This window comes from Canis aureus, chromosome 36, assembly GCF_053574225.1.
Source record: "Canis aureus isolate CA01 chromosome 36, VMU_Caureus_v.1.0, whole genome shotgun sequence".
NCBI lineage: Eukaryota > Metazoa > Chordata > Mammalia > Carnivora > Canidae > Canis > Canis aureus.
In genome coordinates, this window is record NC_135646.1 from 7,070,693 (window position 1) to 7,082,255 (window position 11,563).

At 44.8% G+C, this 11,563-nt stretch overlaps 1 long non-coding RNA gene across 1 annotated transcript; it reads right to left on the bottom strand.

Annotated features, from left to right (window-relative positions):
- Positions 1-713: 713 nt before the first annotated feature.
- Positions 714-5,746, bottom strand: LOC144306162 (uncharacterized). Its single transcript, XR_013373183.1, has 5 exons — positions 5,643-5,746; positions 5,309-5,457; positions 3,760-3,852; positions 1,500-1,557; positions 714-920 (listed from the first exon to the last, which is right to left on the bottom strand). It is a non-coding gene; the product is annotated as an uncharacterized LOC144306162 (long non-coding RNA).
- Positions 5,747-11,563: the final 5,817 nt, after the last annotated feature.

Here is an 11,563-nt window from a genome sequence, read left to right on the forward strand (position 1 = left end):
AGCAAGGGGGTGTGACAGTAACCTGCCCAATGACTCACAGCCAATGCACAGCAGAGCTTGGATCTGCGTCCCAGCCTCTGCACTTCTAACCCTGGCTCCTGCCACTCTTCAACTCTGCATGCTTTGTTCCAGCTAGTCAATCATCTGAACGATGTGGTTCGTGGTCCATCATCTGGTTTTCATTAATAACTAGCCAGTGTGGTATTTTGTAATGATCTGTCATAGTGTCCATGGCTGTTTCTTGGCCCTAGTCACTTCTGGTGTGGAGTAACAGGGAGGGGCCTGACCAGCAATGGTCTGGAGATGACACTGCACAGCAGACTATATCTGGGCAGGTCTTCTCCTCATAGGAAGCAAGAAGTTCAAAGTGACGATTTTAGATATGCTTTCCAAATCTGTATTGCTAATGTAAGTATTTTCTGAAAGTCTTGCTATTCTTCAAAAGAGCATAAACTACTTATGCAGACTGCATAGAACAGTAAACATGCAAGAAAACTCAAGGATGCCAAAGCAATTGTCATCCAAATGCAGATTCAGAAGATGACTCAAAGAATAAAGCTAGAGGTTGATGCATTTTCTTCAGCTGATGTGGGGTTCGAGTTAAAACCTTGAACCCTGTCATAGGGATGGCTAGGCCCAGGGAGTGGTCATGAAGCAAGGCAATGGTATACTTTAGATCAGTTTTGCTCAACAGAAACATAATATGAGCCATATTTGTAAATTTTTTAAAATATTATTTATTTATTTATTCATGAGAGACACAGAGAGAGAAAGAGGCAGAGACATAGGCACAGGGAGAAGCAGGCTCCATGCACGGAGCCTGAAGTGGAACTTGATCCCAGGACTCCAGGATTACACCCTGGGCCGAAGGCAGACCGTCAACTGCTGAGCCACCCAGGCATCCGTGTAATTTTCAATGTCTTAGTAGCCACATAAAAAAGTAAAGAGATAGATGAAATTAATTTTAATAATATGTTTTTATTTCACTTGATATATCCAAAATATTGTCATTTCAGCATGTAATCAATACAGAAATCATTTATCAAATATTTTACATTCCTTTTTCCTACTAATCTTCAAAATCTGGTATGTATTTTATACTTAGAGTACTTCTCAATTCTAAAGCCAAAATCTTTTTAGAAATACTTGAGCTGTATGTAGAGCTTCATAAAATTTACAGGTGAAACATGATCAAGTTGTTTCAAATATACGTAAAAGCTCTCCAATAACTGAAATGCACGTTAGTTCTTAAAATTTAAATTAAGTTAAAAATTCATTCCTCAGTTTCGTTCACTACATTTCAAGTACTCAATAGCTACATGTGGCTGGCTAGTGCTATCATTTTGGACTGCCTTAGACAGAGTCCTGTGATTTCTGAGTCATTTGACCGCCTGCCTCCATCCTGAGAATATTCAGTTCTGTAGCCCAAATCACCAGCTTATTCTAGCAGAGACACTAATGCTGAAAGATCTGAAGAACAAGAAAGAATGATCAGTCACCTTGTGGTGGGGGTAGGGATGGGAACCACTGAATAAAAAGAAGTGAAGTTTGCATGACCTGGGGAGAGAGGAGTGAAAGATTAGCTATCTCTCTGCTCCCAGAGAAAGCTATTGTCCCATCCTCCTGAGTAGAAATAGATATAAAGTATTTGATAAATACAAAAGTCCCAAAGCTCCAGCCCTCTATAACCCATTCTCTATCTGTAGGCAATATACATCAACCTGGTATGTCCCTACTTTCAAGAAATTATAGTCTAAGAAAATCTGATCTCTGAAAAAGAAAAGTGATTTTTATTTTTTTATTTTTTTAAAGATTTTATTTATTTATTCATGAGAGACATAGAGAGAGAGGCAGAGACACAGGCAGAGGGAGGAGAAGCAGGCTCCATGCAGGGAGCCCAATGTGGGACTCGATCCCTGGACTTCGGGATCAGGCCCTGAGCTGAAGGCAGACGCTCAACTGCTGAGCCACCCAGGCATCCCAGAAAAGTGATTTTTAAAGCTCTAATAGGGGGTACCTCGCTGGTACAGTCTGTCAAACAGCTAACTCTTGGTTTCTGCCAAGGTCATGATTTCAGGGTCATGTGATTGAACCCCACATTGGGGTCCACACTCAGCATGGAGCTTCCTTGAGATTATCTTGCTTTCTCCCTCTGCCTCTCCTGTTCATGTTCTGTCTGTCTGTCTCTCTCTCTAAAATAATAAATAAAAAAATCTTAAAAGTAAAATCAAACTCTAAAAGGACTTTGCAATGAGATCAACTACATGGTTTCTTTAAATATCCAGCTTCTCTCTTATATTTAGACTGTGATTAGATTAATGGGGAAAAAAATATTGACTCTCAACTTTTCAAGAACACACCTACTACAGAAAGCAAAGAACACCTGTTGTTGACCTTATCTTTTGAATCTTAATTTCAAAAGTTGTTTTCAAAGTTAAGACTCTGCTTATAGAATGGTCCCTCCCAATGCTCTTGGGTTTACTTAGGTGATTACTTAAAAGCATCCTGCCTTGATCTCAGTGTCTGGACAACTACCCTGATTCTCTACTCTCCAGGCCCATGTCAAATTAGCAAAAATATATTTTACCAGAGAAATAATTTCACTTATGAAATGTTGACGTTGTGTCATTTTGACTTAAGTCTTCTGTGTATACTGAAACTTTCCAATCTTGTAGAATGTGGAGTTTGACATTTTAAAAAGTCTACTATTTGCACATTCCCTTTACATTCATCCACATCTAGTCTTCCTATTGAGATAAACTTCAGAAGGTGTAGGACTGGATTAGACTGGCTCACTTAGAACCCCTGGCACTCTACTCCATGCCAATGGTACTTTAGAAAGTTTTCTCAATGGCATGGGAGAGTGAGAGGGAATGCACCAAAAATGTTTGGCATAGTAGAACCTTATTTGTTAAATAAAAACAGTAGAAAAAGGAAACCAGAAGAATGGTAGATGAATCAGAGGACAACGTTTGGGGAAAGAAGGTGGGCAGAAGCTGCCTAATTCACTTTATGTCTTCAATTGTCTTCATGTCAACACTCTTGGTCCCAGATTAGTCCAAGAGCAGCAGCAAAGCCAGCAATGGTGGATGACAAAGAGAGCCAAGCAGGAAATAAGATGAGAATTAACTCACCTGCCTCCCTCCTTAGGAAGCCATTTAGTTCTCTCCCCAGAGCACAGGCTCATTCTGACATACGTTGCTTAGGGTAAGTTTTATAAAGCAAGTGATTCAGGAAGTGAGTTGTCAAATGACTTCCAGACACGGATACTGTGGATTTTCACGATCACCACAGTGTAACCTGGAAAAGCTATACGTGCTTCTCATAGGTGCTTTGGGACGCTTCTGCTAAACTCATACAAGGTAGTAGGTTAATGGTGCAGCAGATGGGGGTAAGATGCAGCAGGTGCCAAGAGCGGGGACCCGTACTTCAAATCCCGCAGGCTGCTGATGTTCCCTGCCTCACCCCAGCTCACAACTCTTAGCCAGGCCTCCCTGCATAGATTCCAGAGGAAGAATGAAATGACCAAACAGGGATTGGGGCAGCACTAACTTGAGATAATTGCTAGTTGGTGTAGAGGTGAAGGGAGGATGGAAAGCAGATTAAAAGTGGTCTTGCGAAATAGATAGGGTTTCCATCAGGAGAATATCGCACTGTTGGCTATCACTGTGGGCAGCTACACAACAGGAAATGCTATTCATTCTAACAACAAGAAAGAGGGGCTGGATGAGGAGTTTGGGGAAAAGAAAGACAATTTACCTGGGAGTGAAAAGAACCATATTTGGTCTTGGCCATGCTACTGGCCACCTCTTCAGACTTCAGCAAGTCACTTCCTCTCTTGACTTCAATAGCCTATAATATATAACAATATAATCATCTTACTATGTGTTTTAAAGACATGGGATTTTAGAGGTGTTTATTTATCGGACCCTAATGTGGCACTTGAAACTGAAAGGCATTGTTCTAGGCATCCTGTAAATATTAACTCGGTTGATTCTCAAAATGACCCTTTGGGGTAGATGATTTTTGTGCCCCCATTTTACAGATGAAGAAGCTGAAGCACAGAGAGGCTTAGAAATGTGCCCCAGGTCACTCAGCTTGTTAAGTGGCAGAGCCTGGATTCAAAGGGACGGCATACAGAGTTTCTCCAAGTGTCCTCCATGGGTCACCTCCCCTGGAATCATCCGCAGTCTCTTAAAATGCAGGTTCCTGGGTGTAGCCGAAACTTACCTAATCATGCTGTCTGAGGGGTGGGACTTAGCACTTTTTATTTAGGCTGGTCCCTCAGGGACTTGGATGCATACCTGACTGTGAGAGCCACTGGACTCACACTGAGTCCACTGACGCTGACAGGAGAGCGTCATCACTTGAAGCCCTGCTTCTCTCAAAAAAGCACCCTGAGAAAACAGTTGAGCCTTAAACTCAACTGTGCATCTGGGCCAAAGGAGTAGAAAAGGCAGCGCACAACCAGGTTGGGGCCCCAGAAAGGTCTGTGGTCCATATGGGCAGTGAACCCCAGGGGACACCAGCCCCACCCCACTCCATTCCACCCCCAGCCTGGAAGGAACCACTCACGTGGAGTGCCACCCAGGTAACTCACACGGGCTGTAAAGCAAAGGGAGCTCAGGTGATAAAAGTCATTGCAAACTCTACAGCAGTTGGCGGGGGCTGCTGGACTCGAAATCCCACCCAAGAGGTGACAGCAGGCAGACCCCAAATCAAAGGAGACAACATCTGTCCTCCTTCCCCCAGGTCTTTCCATCCTCCCAGGTGTTGCTGGTTGACACTGAAGAAAACAACAATGGGAGGAGTCTGCTTGACGTCCGACCTCCTGGGGGTCACTGCTCAACAGTCTGACTCTCCGTCTCATGCTGTGAGCACGAGGGGCCTTCGTGCCACTGGGCAGTGAATAGAGGAAAGCACCCGATGCTCATGCCAGTTGTGCCATTGGGTGTGGGTTGCCAGGAGGTCACATCTGCCTTCTGGGCGCCTGGTGTCCTATATGTAAAATGAAAGCGCTGGAGATGTTCTCTCCAAGTCTCTTTCGTCTCTAACACCATCTGGGTCTAAGCAGCCTGAGCCTCCAGCAGGAATAAAACAACCTTCCAGGGCAGGAGGAACTCGGTTCAACAGACATTTCCTGAATTTCTATCACGGCAAAGCAGTTACCCTCTACTCGGCCTCGGGATCCTCTAGGGTCCAGGCCAAGAACATAGCACAAAACCTTTAGATGTTGCCCTTTCGTCCCTGTTTCAGGGTAAAATTACCACCAGGATCTGGGGAGGAGGGGGAGCTGCTGATGGCATACCTTCATTCTTCAGAAGAGAAGTCGGGCGCAAGGGTGACGGGTGCAGTGACTCTAGCAGGGAGCTTCTCTGGGATCCCGTCCTCCACACACAGCAAGAGCAGGTCCCCCAGGTTCCTATCCACACCCAGCAGAGGCTGAGGGGAAAGGAGCTGCACAAATGAGGAAAAGCAAAGCAGCTTTCACACACGAAAGGGACAGCCTAAGAGGGAAACACATCTATATTCCAGCCTCGTGGCCACAGTGTCTGGGCCAGGGAGCTAACACATGCATCCCCCAGGAGAGGATCTCCCCCTTCCAAGCCTGCCTGCCTGCCTCCTCCCCCGGCCTCACCTACCAGGGGCTCAGCCAATGCCTCTGGCCCTGGGGCTTCTAGGGAAGTGGGAAAGAAGCGCCTGCTCTGGTCATCGAGCCACATGATGCTGCCTCTGGGTAATTCCTCCAACCCTCCCCTCTTTGAGCATTGATTTCTCTACTGGCAGGTTGCAATAGCACCACAGAAACCATTTCATCTGCCAAGTATTTATGTTGTCAAATGTTGACTGGGCCCTTCCTTTGTACACAAGACCTTCCTTTCTTGGAGGGAAACGTGGGAAATGAAAGCATTGTCTGGAGTCGAGAGAACCTACGAACTTCTCAAGAGACCCCACAGATCTCTTTAAAGGCCCCCACCTGCTTAACTCCTCTCTCTCCTACCCGGGGCCGGGATCCCTCTCTGTGGCGAGATTGTGTGCCGCTTCCTTGCACCGTATGTGATGAGGGTAATTCTGTTTATCTCAAAGACTCCAACTTCCCTGCCCGTTTTCCCAAAACGGTGACAAATCACTAGACAGCCCCAGGTGCACCTGTTCCCCTCCCTAGCTCAAGCTTGGGCTAACTCCTGAGGAGTCTGCAGCACGGTGTGCTTTGCAGGATGGTCCCCACCTTGCAGCAGATGACAGAAGAGACACAGATGGGAGGCTATGTTCTTGCAGAGCTTTGTGGGCATCGTGGAGAAGGGCCCTGTCCTTTAGAGGACAAGGCTGTGAGATCCTTTCTCAAAAATGGACAAAGAGCTGTTGGAGGACTCTGAGGTGAGGGGAAAGGTAGATGAACATGGCAGAAAATGATAAATGAAAGGAAAGAAGAAGAAGCATTTTCAAAAATATAATCAAGTCAAGGAAAACAGAGGGGTTGACCCTTGTGTCCACTTCAGTGCCTGGAAAAGGAGAGTGTGGAATTTCATATGCCTGTGCCCTGGGAAATCTGTCTTCAGCACGGCAGAGAGTTACTCAACTGGCTACCTCACAGAGCCAATCTGTACACTTGAAGCCAAAATCAGTCAATCCAATAGTCGATATAAATCATATTGTCCCACAACAGCTGGGACAGATTCAGAACTGAATCACCAGGGTATTGGTTATAAGCCTGGAAAGCATTTTGCATCTGGGTAGGCACCCTCGTACACTTGTTATGTTTACTCTTGGCCTCTGATCATACCCAAAAATTCATCCAGATCAGTGAAATACATACACAGCTGGACCACCACAGACAGCATCCAGTGTTTACCCATGGAGGCCCATGATCCTATCTGACTCCCCGGAAATTGTGGTTGGCCCAGGAAAAGGGTTTGGAGACATACATCTGCTTCAAGAAAGCTTGACCTTTGGGGCCAAGTCATGGCAGCATGTATCATGAATATGCCTTGTATTCATTGTGTCGATCCCTATGAAACAACCCTGAATGGAAGAAATGAGTCCCTTTAAAAAATGAAATTAATAAAGAAGACCCAAGGAGCAAAATCCAGAGATGCCTAAGTGAGAAGGTGTGGGAACTGATAAAAGTCTAAAGAGAGGAGAAAGAGTCCTTTACCCAGGCAAGGGTAGCTGCTACCTAGAAGCAAAAATCCAGATTAAATGCCTTCCAAAGGCCCCTTTCTGTCCTGGGGTTTTAGCTCTCTGATTAATTTTCCAGAAGAGAGGTGATAGGAGCAGGATAAGTGGGAAGTGTTTATGAGGAGGGGTGGTAAAGAAAGTAAAAAGGGGGGAAAAAAGCAATAAAATATTTCCTTATCCGACAAGAAGCATGTGTGTTGGGGTGTGGTTGGGAAGGAGAGAACCTGTCATCTGAGTGTTGAGCAAAGGTTCAAGGTCATTTCTGAATTCATCCAAACAACCTCTCCCGGCACTTGTTGGCACATGGCAGATCTGGGATTTGGGGTTTTGGCAAAGACAAGCGCATCAGGAATTCAGAAAGAAAGAAAGAAAGAAAGAAAAAAAAAAACCCTTCCAGTTTCTGAGAGAGAGAAGATGAAAAAGGCTGAATTTCTTGGGGTGGCTGCCAAGGGCGAGGCTGATGAAGAACAGAGAAAGGAGGAGACCTAGCAGCCTGTGAAAAGCAGGAAGGTCACCAAAGCTCAGGAGGCGTGAGAGCTGGAACAGTCTAGAGCTTCAGTGGACACGGAGAAGGGCAGCCTTGCCCACAGCAGTGTCAGTGGCCTGGGCTGGGATCGGGCTGTCAAACAGCCGCTGGGGTTGGGGGGCAGCAGCCTTCAGTTCATTAGTGACCCCATGAGCCAGCCAGACAACAGGTCCTACAGGCTGAAGGAGCCCCAGTTGGAATTTTGATAGAAAAACAGCCCCCGTGTGCTGCCCTGGACCCTGGAGAGCTTTAACTTGGTTCACCATTACCCCAAACCTTCCGGAAACTTCATCCGTGAGAAAAGGAGAGGAATCCTCATTTCAAAAGGCAGCATGAAGTGATTTTCAGACTTTACTTGAATGGCACAACTATTTGGTTGCTGCTGTTTCTTTTTTTATGTTTTTAAGCAGAACCCTAGTTCGGAAGACAGGTCAAAGGAAATCTTGTCAAGGCAGAAGGTGAAGCATTAAGAACTGTCCCGCCCCCTCTTGCCCCACAACCACACACAACATTTACACAGTCTCGTGGGCCCCGAGATCCTGGCCAATTCCTGGGCTATTCAGGACACAGGCAGTCTGAAGGCTCTTGGGGTAGGGAAATATCACAGCACAATTAGACCACCCTGAGTTTATTTTTTTTTTCACCCTGAGTTTAAATGCCAACTTTACCACTTAATTTCCTATATGACCTCACCTAACTGCTTAATCTTTCATACCTTAGTTTCCCCATTTGCAATTAGAGCCCCACCTCATGGGCTTCTTGTAAAAATGAAACATTTTACAAATATAACGTATGTGAGGTTCTCACAACAGTCTGAGTTCCCCTTCATGTAAATGATCTTATTGTCGGGGAAGCCCTAGTAATTCTGCTTTCAGGTGGCTTAGATTCAATGTAAATATTTATTCTTCTTAGTTTTAAACCAGCAGAAAAGGTAATCATCCTGAATATCTCTGTGTCTGTGCTGCATAAGCTGAAGCTCCATCCCAGGACTCTAACCCATAGTATAAAAACCAGTCAAAAGCTCAGAGAAATGAGTCACATTTGATTCAATATCATCACAGGGTTTTTTTTTTTTTGTAGGAATTGACAAGTTGAATCTAAATTTCTTTTTTTAAAGATTCTATTTACTTATTCATGAGAGACAGAGAGAGAGAGGTAGAGACACAGGCAGAGGGAGAAGCAGGCTCCATGCAGGGAGCCCAATGTGGGACTCCATCCCAGGACCCTGGGATCATAACCTGAGTCAAAGGCAGATGCTCATCCCCTGAGCCACCCAGGCACCCCTGATTCTAAATCTCATATGTAAACACAAAGGACTGAGAAGAGCCCAAACACCTTAGCAAAAAACAAACCTTATTTTAAGCTTTATTATAAAGCCACAATAATAGAGGGAATAAGGCACTGGTGCCAAGATAGACAAGTAGATCTATAAAATATTGAGTCTAGAAACAGACCCCATAGCCATGGTCAGATGGTTTTTGACAAACATTTAAAGATAATTCGGCATAGGAATGACATTTGTCTATGAATTTGTTGTGGAATAAATGGAGTTCTGCCTCAATACAAGAAATTCAAAAGTCTCAAAATTATTACACAGTTTAGTAATTTAATTTACATGGACCTCAATTCCACTTTCTTAGTAATGAAAAGAGTTAATCATGTTTAGGGTCTACTGAGAACTTGATGACCTTCTTCCAGGAAATATGGTCCCAGGCTGAAATACCCTACAGGACAAAGATGCTACTCTGTTTCATTTATACTATTCCCCTGCCTTCCAGATGTGTGTTCTGAGCTGCTCTTCCGGTCAAGAACTTGGAACTGAAGTGACTTATCCACACCTTGTTCCCACATCCCCATGGAGACCATGATAGTATGCCATATGCATCACAAGACATCTGGCCAGGACTTAGTGCATGGGTTGTGGCCACAGAACAGAGCAAAGCTGAATGACCACACACAGGGTCAGAGCCTCTGACCACAGTCCCTTAGCTCGGCCTGCAAACCAACCCCACTAAATGAAAGCTTCCTTTCCACCTTATGCACGTCAAATGTGTTCCAAAGGAAGCTTCTCACCATTTACTCCCAAGTTGCTGCTGTGGAAAGAATCCTTCACTTCTTGCGTATCCCCTTGCTTAAAGAGGGCAGCCAACTTAACCACAGCCTGCTGGACTGCTTATGGTGACTTTGTACTTCAGAGCAAAAGACAGCTGTGATGGTGACAGAAACTCCATCAAACACCAAGGTCAAGTACAAGCCAATTGAGAGAGAAAGTGATTGTGTCAAGTTTGATTGGTGTTCTCCACCACCTTGCTATCTGTATCATGGGTCTCCTTCGCTTTTCTTTAAGACTAATGAATAATCCATGAATGTTCCCAACATTAGCTGCCCCTGGTTCTTCACCTCGTCCCTGCCTGCTTGCCCTCTGTCCAGGTGTGAGAGGATTGTGCATGGTGGTAAAGAATGTAGGCTGAGAACAACTGTCCGGGTTCATATTCAGGCTCTCCCACTTGCTGGGCAACCCTAAGCAGCTCACTTGATGTCTGTTAGCTTCAATTTCCTCCTTCATAACAGTACCTGCCTCCTGGAGTTGTGATGAGGGATAGATGAGATAGTAAGAGAAAGCCCTCAGCACACTGTTTGACACTTACTTAGTACTCAAAGACTAGCTGATATCATTATTAACATCATTATCACCGTTGTGGTTGTTGTGATGATAATGATGATGGGGATATGTGTTTATGGTGATGAAACAGGCTGCTCCTCAAAATGGAATTGTTGGTGTAGGAGAGATCCCAGGGAGAGGCTCTTGACAAGGGGCCAGACTGGCCTGCATCCAAAGCAAAATGTGAAGCACTAAAGACTTTTCTATGTAATGAAGGCCAGCGGGGAGCTGATCTGAAAAAGCAGCTGTATGCTGTGTGATCACGAAGGCGGGGCAGGTAATGATACTTGACAATATCCAGGATAGTTAAATCCAGAAGGTGAACATTTATGCAGGCCAAAGGTTTGGGAGGCCACCGAGATTCGGTATCTGGGGAATCACGAGAGAGAAGCAAGCAGTGGAAGAGACAGTGAGAACCCCTCAAAATGGAAATAGATGGGAAGCTCAAGAGAGAGAGAGCCTAGGCTTTGAGTTTCCAAAGTGGTTAGTCCAGAAAGAGAGGAGAGGGCTGGGGGAAACATGATGGGAGAGCCAAAGGGACACAAAAGGCAGAGGGCTTTACCAACCCAGCGCTGTGCCTTCTTAGCCCATCTTTGCTGCTGAGGGCAAGGAAAGAGAGTGAATAGATCCAAGATTTCCTAAGACTGAACCCAGAAGTACACCAGATGCATCCTAGGCAACTGCCCAAAATAGTATCAGCTCAAAAGTGAGCCAAAAAAGTAAATTCTGAGACAAACTAGAAGAACAAAATTGATGAAGGTGTAGGGCATTGGAAAAGACAGATCAACCTAGGCTGAACAAAGGAATAAAGATTGATGAAAATGTGGGGAACTCAGGCAGTTTAGAAAGTGTGTTTCTAAATCTCAGCAGCATGGATGAGGAGCTTCACTTTCATCAGAGGATCGATAAGAAAATAAGAACCTGGATGTTATTTCACAAATGTATATATTCATTCCCCCAAATTTTCCAAACCTCAATAATCCATTGATAATCAGTTTTAGTTAAGCATGGAGACGGAGTGTGTGTGTGTGTGTGTGTGTGTGAGAGAGAGAGAGAGAGAGAGAGAGAGAGAGAGAGAGAATATCTTGCAAAAAAGCTGGGGGACAGGGATACTGCCAGAGAGGCTAGAAAGTGTCAGAGCAAAAGATTATTTCCCCTTAAAAAAAAAAAAGATTATTTCCCCTTGTTACTCCCAT